The sequence below is a fragment of the Helianthus annuus genome, chromosome 17 (assembly GCF_002127325.2).
Source record: "Helianthus annuus cultivar XRQ/B chromosome 17, HanXRQr2.0-SUNRISE, whole genome shotgun sequence".
NCBI classification, from domain to species: domain Eukaryota; kingdom Viridiplantae; phylum Streptophyta; class Magnoliopsida; order Asterales; family Asteraceae; genus Helianthus; species Helianthus annuus.
Window position 1 is genome coordinate 185,670,660 of NC_035449.2, and position 16,697 is coordinate 185,687,356.

The 16,697-nt window shown below is 34.7% G+C and overlaps 1 long non-coding RNA gene across 1 annotated transcript; it reads left to right on the forward strand.

The window, feature by feature from the left end:
- The first annotated feature begins 14,709 nt into the window (after positions 1-14,709).
- LOC110922140 lies at positions 14,710-15,212 on the forward strand. The gene is made up of 2 exons (XR_002582918.2): positions 14,710-14,814; positions 14,888-15,212. It is a non-coding gene; the product is annotated as an uncharacterized LOC110922140 (long non-coding RNA).
- Positions 15,213-16,697: the final 1,485 nt, after the last annotated feature.

A 16,697-nucleotide genomic window follows, 5' to 3' on the forward strand; every position in this document is an offset into this window, starting at 1 on the left:
CAAATGAAGTGCTTGTGGGTACTATTTTGAATATGATAGCTTTAATCCTTCATAGGGGATTTTGAATTAAATACGTATTGCGAGCAAGTTAACTTGGTTTGAATAAAACGAGTTTTAATAAGGAAGTTCGGACATGATCACAACAGAAATCATGTATACCTTTCAAAAGAAAATCAAGTTTTTCAAGAAATTCACTGATTCGATATTAAAGAGTCATCGCTTTGTAAAAACGCGGTTTACAATGCAAAGATCAAGTATAGCGAAACGAGATTTGAACTTGAGTTAATAGCCAAAATGGTCCCTGAGGTTTGCTCACTTTTGCCACTTTAGTCCAAAATCTAAAATTTTTAAATTTGGGTCCCTGAGGTTTGCATTTTATTGCCATTTTAGTCCAAATTTCAAAAACTCCTTTTTTTACTGTCGCAACAGCCTATTTTGTCTTTTTGTGCAGGGGTATTTTGGTCATTTTTATGAGTTATTATAACAAACTCAGATCAAGAACCCAGAATACCCCTACACAAAAGGACAAAATAGGTTGGTTGCAACAGTTAAAAAATGGGGTTTTTGAAATTTGGACTAAAATGGCAACAAATTGCAAACCTCAGGGACCCAGATTTAAAAATTTTAGATTTTGGACTAAAGTGGCAAAAGTGAGCAAACCTCAGGGACCATTTTGGCTATTAACTCTTTGAACTTTTTGATAAAACAATAAATTGGAATGATGTCCTCCTATGGTCTTCATAACTCAAATGAACCACATGCGCAACAAATAGTGCATGTGTGGATTTACCAAGAAATGAAATGGATCAATATTGGCTACTATGAAAGAATTCTCATGGTATGATGATTTTTAGAAGAAGTAGAAACACAAAAGTCAGCTATTTATAGGCAGAAGTCAGAATTGCAACGAAAGGAATATAAGAACTTTATCTGGAACTTTGTGTGATAACCGTTTATTAAGTGACATTATCAAGGAATGTCGAATAAAATGAAATAGGGGATTTTGTAAATGTATATGACTTCTTTTGTAGTGTTAATAATTGTAACACCTCGAAAAATTTCGTCCAATAATGTCTTGACACGTGTCATAAGGTTCCGGTATGTGAAAACAAACTTTAGAGGGACTAAAAGTGACAAACAGTGAAAACTATGGAACGTAAGGGTCCAAAATGTCAACAATGGATAAATAGACTCTATGATAACCCTACATAATGTTCATAACCTTAAACGGATGGTTCATGGATCATACGACGCGGAAATTGCACAAAAGTGAGGAATTGCAAACTATAGGGGCCAAAAGTGTCAACATGTTTAATTTATACCTCTGAGTGAACTTTTGGCAGACCCGAAGCTTTGAGAAGCTAAAATATACTCACTAGAATATGTGGTTAAAAGTTCGTGAAGTTTCGTCAACGTATGAGAAAGTTATGGCCAAAACCATACTTGAAGGACTAAAAGCGTCAACGTCGAATTTCATGGCTTTTCGGTTGAGCGCAAAATTATCCGAGGACATTACCATGTTGGTAAATGTCCTAAGGTTCCTAGAAACCAGGTTTGGGGGTTTACGGGTCAAGATAAGTAGCCAAATCATCGCAACCAAAGTACAGGGGCCAAACATGCAACAAATGGGCGAAGTTTGGAACTGCTGACCCCAGGCGCCCGCCTGAGGTCCTATGCGGGCCGCGACCCAGCGCCCAGCGACAGAATTCGCGAACTGGGCTGATTTGGGTCCGATTTTGTGTGCATTCCAGCTGTTTTCACCTCCCTTGAGCTCCAATAAACGTCCATGCATGCCTAGGCCACAGTAACCTCCTTGCAAACATCAAAATTCAGCTTTAAATCTGATCCAAAGCTCATTTTCCTAAACACTTGTGTTGTGAACAAGAACTTCCAAACTTGCAAAAGCTCTCAAGCATCTCTGGAGCATTCCTGGACATCAAGGCCGATTTCTTGTGTTAGATTAACATCAATAGGACCTTGGTAAGCTTCTAATTCGATCTCAAATCCGTTCTTGCTTTGATTATTGCTAAAAGTCAAACTGTTTGATCATACACTTTGACTTTCTGATTAAACAAGTTTCAATCAGTCATTTCTCGAATTGAAACCAGATTTATGTTGGTATTTATGTGGGAAACAAACCCTCTAAAGGGTACTATCTGAATCCCACTACATGCATGCTAATTGTCGAGTCAAACGTGATTCTAAAAAGTCAACAGAAGTGATTTTTGAGAAAAATAGCTTAAATGGTAAAATAAATGACATGAAATCTGTTTGATCATCATAGATAGCTTTATTATGAATATAAGAATGTGTTTTACCACGATCAACTCGACAATCTATAGTATAGACACGAATCGGAACCGAAAGTCTTGTAAAACGACTATTTCGTAGACTATCGATTCGGATTCGTACATGCATGTTTGAAATCTGTATTGGAAAGTATTTTTGGCCATTTTTATTTTGGTAAAACTTTCTGGAATTTTTGTTGATTAAGTCTATACTTAGCCGATTAAGTTGCATGTTTCCGATTATGCTTAAAAGTTGACTATTTTGCCCTTTTTGATATAAAACGTGATTTTTGGAAAAGTGAAAGGATAGAAATCTGTATTTCTAATATATAAACTTGCACCGAAAATTTCGGATCAGTTGGTGGTCCAGATTTTGAGTTATGGCCATTAGCGTAAAACTATATTCTTAAATTACATAAACGGCCCTTTTCGCGTAGAACCCGTTTCTGGCCACGTTTTGATACGAAACTTTTTACCAACAGATGTAATATAATATTTTGGGATTTTAGATGATTTTTATTTAATTTTTGGCTGATCGTATCTTAGATCGCTTAATTATTTCGGCTTATGTCGGTTTTGACCGTTTTAGCCATAAAATGAGTTTTACACATTCTTTTGACCCGAAACCTTTCCCTACTGATTTTATATGTTAAATAAATTATTTTAAGCCTTCTGGAAATATAAAAATCTCAGCTTTCGTATATAAACCCGGAAACGGCTCTAAATCGCATTTTAGCGTTTTAAGCGCATAGTAAGCGTTATACCCGTTTTTAACATATAAGACTTATACCTACTGATGTAAATTGCATATTTTCATATAATAACAGTAAGGATAATATTTTGAACTCAGGTTTCCAGTTTTGGCAGTTTTAGCCCTTGTGAAATTACTAAAATACCCCTACGGTGCATAGTTTGGTTTTAAATGATAAATTTGATATATGGGTCATACCCTACTGTTATAACATGTTAAATTAAGTATATTTTCTGTATGAACCAGACCCGAACCTCAGATTTCTAATTTAACTCTTTTACAATCTTTTAAATGACCAAAATGCCCTTCTAAGGCATAAATTGAGTTTAAACTTATTCCGGGCAATATGGAACATAACTTACTGATGTTATATCATATTTAAAGCATATTATATCAGGAAACTTCCATTTGATTCTTTTGGCTACCCGTAACGCCCTTTTAGCGTTCGGTTCGGTTTACGTAACTAGTTTGCGTAAATTGACCGAAACGGGTCAAACGTTATCATTTTTAACTCAAAATCCAGAATGTATTTAGTATACCCCTATTATACAAGTATTCAAACTTTTCGGGTCTAAATCACATTCTATCCGGTCTTTCGCTTAATCGTGCGTAAACCGTATCATCCTTAAAACTAACGGTCAAAGCTTAGGCTTAAATAAAAGACCCGTTAGGAATCTAATAGGTTAATTATAAACCTTTGTTCCAGATTAGGAGGCCCAGTAAAAGCTACCACACTTACCGTTTGTGTTACATACTTGCTCAGGTAAATACATTTTGACTTATTTTCCCTATACGGGCTTGGGGTACGGTATTTAAAATACCGCTTGATCGGGCGCACAAGTCCTGCGCCTTATGGGTGTACAGTCTTGAATAGCTTGTGCGACTCGTTTAAACAGTCTTGTCTTACTTTAGGCTTTGGGGGGTTATTGACCGTGTCCCGGATATCCTTGGCATTATCTTACGAGATGGCCACGACCAGAGCACGGGGTGTAGGCGTACACTCGGCGTGTATAACTCTTTAATGTGGTGTGTCATTTAATATTTAGCCCGGACAGTAGATCCCGGGCCACCAAAGATACGAGTGCATGTAAATCGTTCACAAGTTTATATTATATAATTATCCCAAGTTAATAAAAATATTTATGCCTTGTGCATCTAAATAAATTTTCAATCATTTTCAAAATGAGTCGGTTGATTTGTATTTACCAGTGTAAACTGACGTATTTTTCCCAAAAGGTTAAGTGCAGGTACTATACGAAAATAGGCTGGCTGTTTCCTAAGAGCGTCCACTATAGTCTCGCAAGCTCGGACGACAAATATCTGTTGAACTATTTATTCTTATTTTTTTTTTGATCCGCCTGTGGATCCGTTTCAACTACTGTGATATTTATTATTGCACTTTATTTAAAAGTTGAAATGTATCTTTTCTGCTTCCGCTGTGCATTATTATATTGTGTTGATTGTCTATGACGATGCCAACTACGTCACTGTACCCCAAATCGGGGTGTGACAATAATTATGACTCTGATTAGACTGTGCACTGAAGGTTGTGAAATCTTGTTTTAACGTACCTCAGCAAGATTCTTGTTGTTTGTAGGATCGCGTGGCAAAGTGCTTCTTTTTAATTAGTAGTTCTTCTACTGACAAAATTAGCATTGGTATCGTCGTGCCCAATTATATTTTCCAAAGGTCTTGCCTTGAAAGTCGTGTGTGACATACTTTAACGTCTGTGTATAATTTAAGTTTTATGTGTTTTCTTGGGCATTAGCAAAATTTTACATGTTTCTTACTTGCATTAATAGTATGGTAACGTATTTGGAAATTCTTATACTTTTGATGGTGTCCCAACTAAATGGGTTTCCAGTATTATTTTGTCGCACGAGCTACGAGACAGATGATCAAACGAAATGATGTTTGATATCGGAAAAGAAATTTAGACACATATGCTTGTGCTTTATTCCTATTTGGCTTTTAGAATTCCTTATAGATATACATATCTATATAATTATATATTTCATATGCTGTAATATACATACCCTCTATAAGATCAATGTATTTAACAGATTCATATTTCCAAAAACAAGTCAAATATCAGGTCATGATATTATTTAGGGAAATCTTGTCACTTGTTTGACATATTATATACCCCGTCTTATCCGGTTCGCGCCGGAGAGGTAACCTCAGTATATCCGGACAAGCTGGAGAGTCTGCTACTCTATACCCAGTTTTGCCGGAGAAAATTTTCTATTTCCCATAAATAGTATCTTTTCAAGATTTTAAAAGTGCCTCTTTTATTAGAGCTTTTATCCAGAATCAAGGAAATTTGTATTTCCATAACATATTTTTATTCTAGACCAAGCAATATCAAATAAGCAAGGATTAATAGCAATTTATCGTACCTTGCAATGTTCTAATCACCCTTCTTATGGCATACCAAGATTCATTACATTATACTTATATAAGTAATTTATCTTGAAGCTTATATTAAGGCAAAATTCTTAAGTTCAAGCCTAAATATCATCCTGAGTGCTATCAGATAATATTAAGTTCCTAATTCTCCGTATAAACTTAGGTATTATTACAACACCTAATTGTTTAAACAAGTGGCTTAGCTTATACTAAGGCATCTTTTCTTATGTTAAAGTCTAAATGCTATCAGATGTGCTACCAGTTAATAGCAATCTCCTAACTCTTTTATTTAAGCTTAAGTATTATTATCACAACACTTATAGGCTTAAAGCAGTGGCTCTGATACCACCTTTACTGTCACGACCTCCGACCCCACCCTTGACGGAATCGGGAGCCGTGAGCAGCCCGTGGTACCGGTGGTTTATTTTTGAAAAACATTGCAGCGGAAATTTCATCAGAACCGTGAGTTAGGAAAAATATCAGAGTGTTAGAAACACCGGATTTTTTTATTTATTAAAATCGATGGAATAAATTGCATGTTTTACAAAGGTAGCTTTTAATAAGGGATAAACCCAAAAACAATATTTCTCAAGTTGATTTAATTAATAAATAAGCCACTTCTTGAAGTCCTTCAGTGCCGGATCTAATCCTTACTCCAATCTACTGTAATTACCTGAAACGCGTTTTAAAAAGGTTTTGTCAGCGGGGAAATACTGAGTGAGTTCATTCAGGTTTTATACAAAAACATATTTGTTATAATTCACAGCATTGAGAGTTTTTACATTTGCTTCTTTAAGATTGGCAAAGACTCAATCACTGCAATTACAACTTTGTTATAATTTACAGTATTAAGAGCGATTACAATGTTTCAATGTCAACAAATTACCTACAGTATTTGTCACTCGACTCGTTTCTGTGACTATGGTCATATCACCCCTTGGCTAACTCGTTGTCCAATGGTGAAGATTATCAAGTAATGTATACAAAACCCCACATACCGGCTGTAATTTGGTGAATACATAGACTTAATCCCTGTAATTATAACTTTGAAAATAATTTGGAGTATTGTAAAACAGTTGATAAAGAGAGAATGACTCACATTATAAGCATGCAGTATTGATTTAACAAGCTTCCTGATTTAATTCTTCTGAGAATTAGCATCTACTTTGATTGTAAGTGTATGGGGTAGAGTTTAGCCTATGGATAAGCCTGGTAACCTAATTTAAATAATAATGCACACGAAACTAGGTAATTAACTAATACAGCATTTACGATGAACTCACGAGATTAATACCCTCACAACAAATGACAAAGTGCGATACTTAAACATCCAACGGATTCACAACGAATGACAGAGTATAGCCCGAGTTTGGACAACACTCAAACATTCAAGTCGAAATCACGATGAATGACAAAGTATAACCCTAATGTGGGCAGCACTTAAATATCTGTTGGATAGTTTCAATCGATCGGACATCGAATCGTAGCAGCGGTCAAGTTAATACCCGGTATCGTAGCAGAATTCGAGCTAGTGTGTGTTTGGTAGTATTTGGACGATATCTCAGCGTAGAATTGGAATTTGAACATCGGACTAACACAGAACTTCAAGTGCCAACCCCCTCTATATATACTGAAAATTTGGTTCCCCCGCGTGTCGCGACAGGTAGACCTGTCTCCTTCGCGTGGCGCGACAGGTCAAATTTTAGCATAGGGTGGCCACGTTCATGGGTAGGCTAGGTGAGTCGACGAAAATGATAAATTAAATTTTGACAGCAAAATGTATGCATAATCGTCAATAGGGAATACCCCCCCCTCCCTTGAGTTTTAGGGGCCCTAATCCTGATTCTGATTGTTATGAAAATTTTAGGGTTTGTGCAGGATTACTTAAGGGACTTAACTAAGGTTTCCTAGTAAACAAAATATAATAATAAATAATAGTTTTGGTGAGAGTTGTTATGGTTTGGGACAAAAAGGAATGAAACGGTGAGAAAAGAAAATAGACCCACTGTGTAACTTTAGGGTTCAACTAGAAAATCTCCTGGTATAAATTTTGGGTATAACTTAGGAGCTATTTTAAAAAATATATATATAAATATATATTTTCACTCGTGTTAAGTATAGTATCCCTAATTCAACCTTGTCCCGAAGTCCCGAGATAGAATCCCAACGAACTTAGTCGGGCAGAGCCCTGACATGAGTTATGGATTTCAGATCAATCGGAAAGAGTAGCGGTGATCGGGAGTTACAATACTTAAAACGGGGCAGGGCTTTATTATTATTATTTGTGATATAAAAGAAAAGGAAAAATATATGTAGAGACAAGATGGAGTCGAGAAAGAAGAAAAATGACGAATTGTTTTGGTGAAGATCGATGCTTTATATAGTTGCCTTAAAATTAGATGGTCATTCCATCACCATACACGTAGCCTTTTTACATTTAATTCATGTATGCCTATTCTTTTATAATGAAGGAATGAAGGACACATGTATATTTTGAATTTTTGATTGAAAGAAAGGAATACACGTACACTACTCATATGCATTTAACATTTAGAATTATTTTATTTATTCTATTTCATACGAAATTTTTAACTTATTATTATATTATTTTATTAATTTATATATTATAATTAATTTAACTGCTTCACTTATTTGGCGTGTATGACTTCTAAAATATAACGTTCTAGGAAATAATAAATATGTCTTTAGAACGAGAATATTTTTTGTCTACATTTTGAGCCAAGTTTCATTAAAAACAGAGTAGGTTCAAATGTAATGTATTTTTATAATTTAATTATTATACGGTTCCTAGGCCCGTCTAGGTACTTCATATTTTTAACGGTGAACTTACCCGTAATCTGCCTATCTAATAATATAAGTTTTTATATACTTTTATTTTATTTAGAAAGGTCACCTATATACAGGCCAATTTATTAATATAATATTTCAACCAACTATATATAAAATAGTGTTTAAAATTATTTGGGTTGAATATTTATATTAAAATAAACTAGTTACTAGTTATTAGTGGTTAATAAATTTAAACAATCCTATAATTCTTATATGATAAAAATGGGAATGTTACAGCTAACATCATAATACTAGCCACGCAATCCCCTTATTTCATGGTCCAGATTACTCGACCCTCAATTCAATTACCACACAACCCATCATCTCTAATGTCAAAATACACAATTTAGGGCCACCAATCTTTAAATTCCCCAATAAAGTCTCAACCTTTGAGTGCAAAACCCCCAATTTTCACTCAAAAATGGCAGAAGAACCTAAAGATCTCAAAACTCTTTTAATTTCATCTTCAAATTCCAATCCCCAACTTGTTATAATCGTTGATGATCATCTGGGTGTTCAAGAATCTTCCAATAATAATAATCAAGAAACGTATACAAATGAGGAGTGTTGGAATCTAAACAATTCCCAAGTGGGTTTTGATCAGAACCTTTATGGGTTTATTGGGTCAAATGGGTTTGAAGTTCCCGGGTCGAGTACAGCGGATCCGTTTAGGAACCATACACCCAAAATTGAAAGGGTTTATGAGTGGATTAAGGTGTTGATTTGTGTGCCTTTAGCTTTGGTTAGGCTTGTGTTGTTTGGATTGTGTTTGTGTATTGGTTATGTTGCTACTAAATCTGCTTTGAATGGGTGGAAAGATAAGCAGAATCCAATGCGTAAATGTGGCAGCCATGTGCCAATAAAAGATTTAAAATAATCCATGTCATTTAAAAAATTCCATGTCATTTGAGTCATGTTAAGATGTGGCAGCCACGTCACCATTTTTAATAACGCCGTTAGCTAGATTTAACTGTGGAGTATTTTACAAAAAAAATTGGACGAGGTCGGATTATTAGCGGATAATTCGTGACTTGGGATTATTATTGGCCAAATTCAAATAGGTGGGATTATTATTTTCCAATTTGCCTTATTTTTTTATATTAATCATAGAATTTAAAAAAATAATTTTAAAAACACCTTTTATTTATATTAAATAACTACAATAAAAAAAAATACATTACATCACCAAAAAAAAAATAATCAATCCTCTTCATCTTCATCTTCAGTGGAGTCGAATCTAGGAAGTGTCGAAACATGTTCTTCAAAATCAGCTCGAAGGTTTGAATTTATTTGTCTTGACCCGATTAGATTTTGGTTTTGTGTTCTCTCTTCGTCACTAATGTCTTCGTTATTTGATTCGGTCTCCTCGCTATAATATTCAACTATTGCACACCCTTCATCCTCTAAAATTATGTTGTGTAGAATGATGCATTGATACGTGGTCGAATAGCGGTGATCGTAATGGCATAACTTGATGTTTTTACATGGGTTTTAATTCCGAATAGCCTACTTTTAATTAAAATTGTGTTTTGCAGGTTTAATGAAGTTTAAGGTGCTTTTTGGGAGCTTTACGGGTCACCGGGACAAAAAACGGACCACCTGGACGCGAAACGGGTCAACCGGACTTACGAAATTGGAAAAACGGAGATCTGGAGTTGGAAGCACTGTCGCCGACGCCCAAAGGGGCCGTCGGCGGCGCCCCGTAGGAATCCCCGTCGCTCAGATTGACCGTAGACAGGAGTTTAGGCCATCGAACGATTTCTGGAAAAGCACACCCCGTCGACGATGCCTGATGTGGCCGTCACCGACGCCCTTTAAATGTTGCTGACGCAAATTTCGTGTGTTGGGGTTGTTGGAACGATTTTAAACATATTTTGGCCAATCAATTCGGGAGTTACACATAGTTTGAGTTTGAAAACTTGTTCTTGGAGCCAATGATCATTATCCTTTTCACTACGAATCTTCATCATCACTCATTATCAACCAAATCATCATCATCTACATCTTAACCCTAACCAATTCTTCAATCCTTTCCATTCCATTCCATCCATCACCCAATTCACCTTCATTTTCACTCACCAAAACCCTAATCCGCATCAATTCACCACTCCTCAAGCTTCAAGATGTTCCCAATCAAGTTTTCAACATCCGGTGATCAAGTTTCTTCGATCATGAGTGGCTAATTCCTTGGAAGTTTCACCCCGGTGTAGGTGATTGTAAGTCTAGGATTTAAACATTGTTCTTAGCTTGATTTTGTGACAAATTGGTTTGTATTTGAATTGATTGATAATTGTCTTGCATTTGAACTATATTTGTGAATTATCGAATGAGATATGAAATTTGATTTTGCGAAACAAGTTTGTGCATTTATGCATTGTCATTTAAAAGATTTTACTTGTCCGAAGTAACGAAGTGCATTGTGGTCCATTATACGTGTTGATAGCAATTGGCACCTAAACTTCATGATAGAAATCCGTTAATAACATATTCAATTGAATCAAGTCTAAAACGTGTTAGAAACCTAGGATTGCAATTACCGAACCGGGTGTAAACCTTTTTTACATATCTTGTTTTAAAGCATCAATTACATTTCTTGCAATTGTTTAATTTCTAGTAGTAATTACTCTAATCAACTTTGTTAGTCTAACTCAACATCTTTTCAATCAAACAAAAATCATCAAAACAAGCTAGTAAACTTCATAAATTGTGACAACCGTAAAAAAATCAATCAAGTCCATTCGCAAACCACATACTCTTCGTGGTTCGACCCCTTACTACCACTAGCTATTTGTTACAGGTAATTAGGGCTTATAAATATTATCTTTGACCGGAGCGCGACACTCCGATCATGCACGCGTACATCACATTTCTTATTTGATCTTTTTCATATAATCGACAAGGCATGCTCAAAATGCTCCACCTTATCTGCAAAACACCAAATGCTCGTTCGACGTTTTTGCGTGGCGCCATCTAAACTTTGTTAAACTTTATTATTTTAGGATCTAGGGTTCCATCTCTTGAAAATGATTTCACAAAAACAGCCCACTCAGGTTACATTCCATCAACAAGATAGTACCCATACTTATATTCAATCTCATTTACAAAAAAAAAAAATGTTCCTTTTGGTCCAACACCATTTATTAGATCATTGAAAATGGGCGAGTGATGTATAATGTTTATATTGTTATGTGAACTGGGCATACCAAAGAATGCATGCCAGATCCAAAGATCTTGTGATGTAACAGCTTCAAACATGATTGCTTCTACTCTATGAATTATCACCATTGGTATGTTAGTTATTGAAATCTTATTATAGTTCCCATATTTCTAGCCTCTTATAAGCCACTTAGCCCTTGGTATGTTGTTTTTAACAATTTGATTTACTAGTTACTGTGTCCATTCTATAGCTTCGATCCACCAGTTTGTGAGTGCCTATACTTCGTCTTTGTCATTACGAAACGTATTGATACTGATCACCTTTTGGCAACACGCCTGTTTGATACCATTAGTTGGATATTATTGTTACTATAGTTGAATTTATTGAATAAATGAATTGTTATTGTTTATTATTCATGATCGAACAGGTTGGTTTTATCCATTTTAAAGCAGTTATGCTATCGAAGTTTAGTAAAAAAATCTGATGTATTGTTTAACATAGGGTAAAATTCAAGACGAGTAGGCGAGGGGGCATCAAGAGATGTGGCTTATCCATCATCAGTTGATCAAATTGAGGTACTCCAACGTGTCTAGGTCATATAGGCTTGGGCACATACGCTACATTGGTCGTGTTGTTAAAAATGTCATCCACGAATTATCGAGTTCATACCCCCGCCACAACAACAACAAGAAATGCAACAAGTGCAAGTGAAAGTGCAACCATTCTCAAAACCAAGCATTTGTGGAACTACAACAACATGAGTTCAAAATAAAACAAATGGAAATGCAATTTTAATACCAATCAGATGAAATGAAACGAAAACTGTGTCAAGATGATGATTAATTTTTAACTTGAAGGTTGAATTTGATAACTAATTTTTATTTTGAAGTTTGAACTTGATAACTAGGATGAGGATGAATATTTTGTATATTGAACTTTTACAATTTAAAGACAGAGTCGCTATAGTTTTAATATTAAAAAACTTATTTAAAACATATACATGAACGGCAAAGAGTCTCTATAGATTTAATATTAAAAAACCTATCTAAAACATATATTGTCCCTAAATATTCTAATTCAACTTTTTTATCTTCCTAGAAACGATATGTTGTCTCAATACATGTTAGCAGAAAAAATATTTTAGATCTATTGGGACGACTATAGACGATTAAAGAAAAACATAAGAAAAAATGATTTTAGACTTATTGATACTAAATGTCGTCCCTAGAGATTTAAAACATTTTTTTTAATTCTATAATCCCTAAAAGTTAACCTATTCGGGCAAACCCTATAGGGACAACCTAAATAACATGCAGGGAGGGTCTTTTAAGGACAACAGATGTGGAGACCACATGTCGTCTCTATAGGCCTAAATAACCTATAGGTCGGGGTAACACATGTTAAAGAAAAGTTTAGTTTCCACTTGTGTGTTTTCTTGTAATTTATGTAATTAACAACCAAGAAGGTATCTAATTATAAACTTATTGCAAGTTTCATCTTACCCCTACACGAGCAAGGATATTACGTTAAAATATACATATTTGTTTTGTATTTTAAATATGTTCTAAGATTTGAAGCTGCTAAAAATATTAGACCTTGTTCAACATAAAATATTTGACTTTCAAAAGTATAAAGTTAGATAACTTTAACTTATATGGATAAACTTATAAAAAAGTTGGTGTTGGATAAATTTTGCTTTTCAAACTTGTTTGGTCGACCATGAAAAAGTAAAGGAAAATTGATTAGGTCATCAACAAATCGGAAAGTATATGTATTTCAAACTTGGATGAAATGCAAATTTCCTTCTAAATTTGGTAAATTTTGGACGCATATGTGTTTTGCCGACCACTAATTCTTGTTTACAAGTAAATACTTTAATTTGTATTTGTAACGTTTTTGGGCGAAAAAGTCAAAAAATATATTTTACTAAAATTCAACAAGGTTGAAGTTTTAATAAAAATATATTTAACTAAAATTCAACAAGGTTGAAGTTTACATGTTTGAGCTTGATAAAACAAAAAGGACAAGAAATGAAAAAAGGAAAAAAAATATTATCACATGGGAACAAATGGGGGAGACTAGTAACAAAAATTACTTTTTGCAAGATGGTCGTAAAATCTAAAGTCCATTCAACTATAAAACATGTAAAAACGAATTATTATAAGAGCATATCATAATTGACCCCTTCACCGGTATATGGTGATAATGTCTTCTTCCTACCTGGTTTGAAGAAGGGGAGGTGTGCAAATTGAAAAGGGAAAAAAATGAAGAAATTCAAATGCAAGCGAAACAAACTCACATCGTACAATCTTCTTAAAAGTAAAGAAAGTAACAAAGCAAGATGTTTGATCATCAATACAAATTAGGGATTAGATCGGTACTAAACCGATAGCAAAGATAGCAAAACCAAAATGAATAAAAATCCAAACCGAATATTTTACCGATTGGAGGTATGGTACTCGTATAGCAAAATACTGAAAATACCAAAACCGATAACAATAAAAAATGAATATTCGTACTGGTACCATTATTATTTGGTAGTTCGATACGATATTAGTATTTGATAAAAAGTCCTCTATCCCTAAGAGCATCCCTAACGTGTGGTCCGTTGGGGTGTCCGCTTATACAAACCAAAGCAAACCATTTTGAACTGATGGAGGATCTTACGTGGGGTGGTTCGGAGCTTGGACGATCCGCTCCAACAGACTCGTCTGATAGTGATATGGTGGGCCCCAAAGTGGGGTTTTGAAAAAAAAAACACCTATTTTGTATTGTTTTATATTTTATATTAACCTTTTAAAAAGTTAAAATTAAAAATTAAACCTAATCAAACTAAAAAAAATAAAAGAAAAAATGCTCGGATAGTCCCTGTGGTTTGTCCATTTTTCACCTTTAGTCCCTAACTTTCTAAAATTATAGCTATAGTCCTCAACTTTTGCAATTTCGTTCCCGGACAGTCCCTGGTGCGGATAAGAGTTAGTTTTCCCAGTTAAGTTGGTGTGAAAATAACTATAAAACCCTTACTATTAAGAAAATTAACAAATAAAACATTAAAAGATTAAAAAATACATGTGGGCCCCACCTATCCACCTACCCACCCCACCTTTCTCCCATTTTCATCTCCTGCAACTCATCACCACAATGTGATGATCCAAAACTAGAAATTAAGGGAGTGCTATAACACTATAACCTATAGATATCTTCCATTCTGTTGTGTTTTCCGATAGCTAGAAACTAGAAATCTTGGAAACACTGGACATGGTTGGCCACTGCTTATTTTGTTTTTGAAGATTGATGTGAACCTAAAGCCAATAGATAAACACAACGAAAGCTCAAACTCCTTATTTAGACGAATGCAAGTACGTAATATTCACATTTTATGGAAATTCAAATTCATAATTCTTGTTTTGCTTTATCCAGACTTGAGTTCAGTTTTCAGGAAACGAACATACTCGTGTTGTATCATCTCTCCGCCGTTCACAGGATCAAAGGCGCACCTGTAGAAACTGATTATTTCACAGATTATTGATGGGTCTGCAAGTTTGAGAACTAATGGCGGGGTAGAGGTGTTATGGTGGCTGTGGTTTGGAATTTTGTGGTGTGGAAGTATTATGGTGGTGGTGATGAGTTGCAGGAGATGAAAAGGGGAGAAAAGGTGGGGTGGGTAGGTGGATAGGTGGGGCCTACATGTATTTTTTTAATCTTTTAATGTTTTATTTGTTAATTTCTTAATAGTAAGGGCATTATAGTTATTTCACACCAACTTAACTGAGAAAACTAACTTTCATCCGTGCCAGGGACTATCCGGGAACGAAATTGCAAAAGTTGGGGACTATAGTTGTAATTTTAGAAAGTTAAGAACTATAGCTTTAATTTTAGAAAGTTAGGGACTAAAGGTGAAAAGTGGGCAAACTACAGGGACTATCCGGGCATTTTTCTCAAAATAAAATTTAAAACATTACATGTCACACCTCGATTTTCGGTAGGCCGGGTCGGTGGGTTTATGCGTGACGATTGATAACAGTTTCACACTTGGCAGCAAAAGATAGAGTAATAAAATAATAAACATAAAGGCTTGAAATTTAATAAATAAAATTTATAATAAGTTGTTTTATACAATTCCCACAAGGTAGGATCGAAATAAAATGAGCTTAGGATATCATAGGCCTTTAAGCAGTGGAGTCGTAAATTCTAAGGCTTTTTCTTGACTGAATCATTCCAACCTATAATCAAGGTTTGTTACTTGTGGTTAAACTTTTGAAAATACGTCAGTTTTCACTGTTAATACAATTAACCGACTCGTTTTGAAAATCATTTCATAAACCATTTTATATATTATTATAACTCATGGGTAATCATTTAATATTTCTTGGGATAGATTTATTGTCACCAATTTTACATGCTTGTTAATACAGTCGGTTACCAGAAATCTATGTCGGTACTTTGATCATGGTACACACCATCTTTAATATAACGTCTTCTGGGTGTATGCCTACTACCCCGCTCATATTTTATATGGTCATTCTTAATTGATGAGTCAGGACGTCCGAACACGATACCATTAACACCCCCAAGTGTTTAATGTTATTCAAGCAATACGGATTAACCGAGTTCTTACATTTATGAAAACATTTGCCCATTTATATATACCCGCTCCAAGTGGCTAATGTCATATCCCGAGTTTTTAAATAAAATAGGCTAAGAGTATTTACCTTTGCTTAGCAGTAAATTCGTAAGTTTACTTCTTTGAAGCAAAGTCGTAAATCAAGTTGTATATCCTAGGTGTGATTATTTGGAGGGCTCTATATTTCGGAATAAAACAGATTAATTATCCGTTAGAATGTTCACGATTCATTGGTAAGTCTTTTGACATGACCCGTTACTTAGAATTTTAGTTCGGTTTCGCTAGATTAAGCGTTAACTGGATAGCATGTGGTTTATACCCGTCCTTGAGAAGTTTTGAAAGGTTTTAACCCAATTCGACTAATATATGTATTTTATATTATTTAAACTAGTTGTTCGCATCAATACGACATTGGGTGGTCGAATAGATCTATGACGAGTCCGTTATGTCAAAATACATTTTGAAATTTTGTATGATCAGTTTTGAGGTCAGATTATAAGCTTCTTAGGTTTTTAAACAATTTTTATGTCGTAAGGGCATTTTTGACATTTTTAAAAGTATCTATAGTTGACTAGTCAATTGACCCTTCAAACGATATGACTAGATGGTATAACCTTA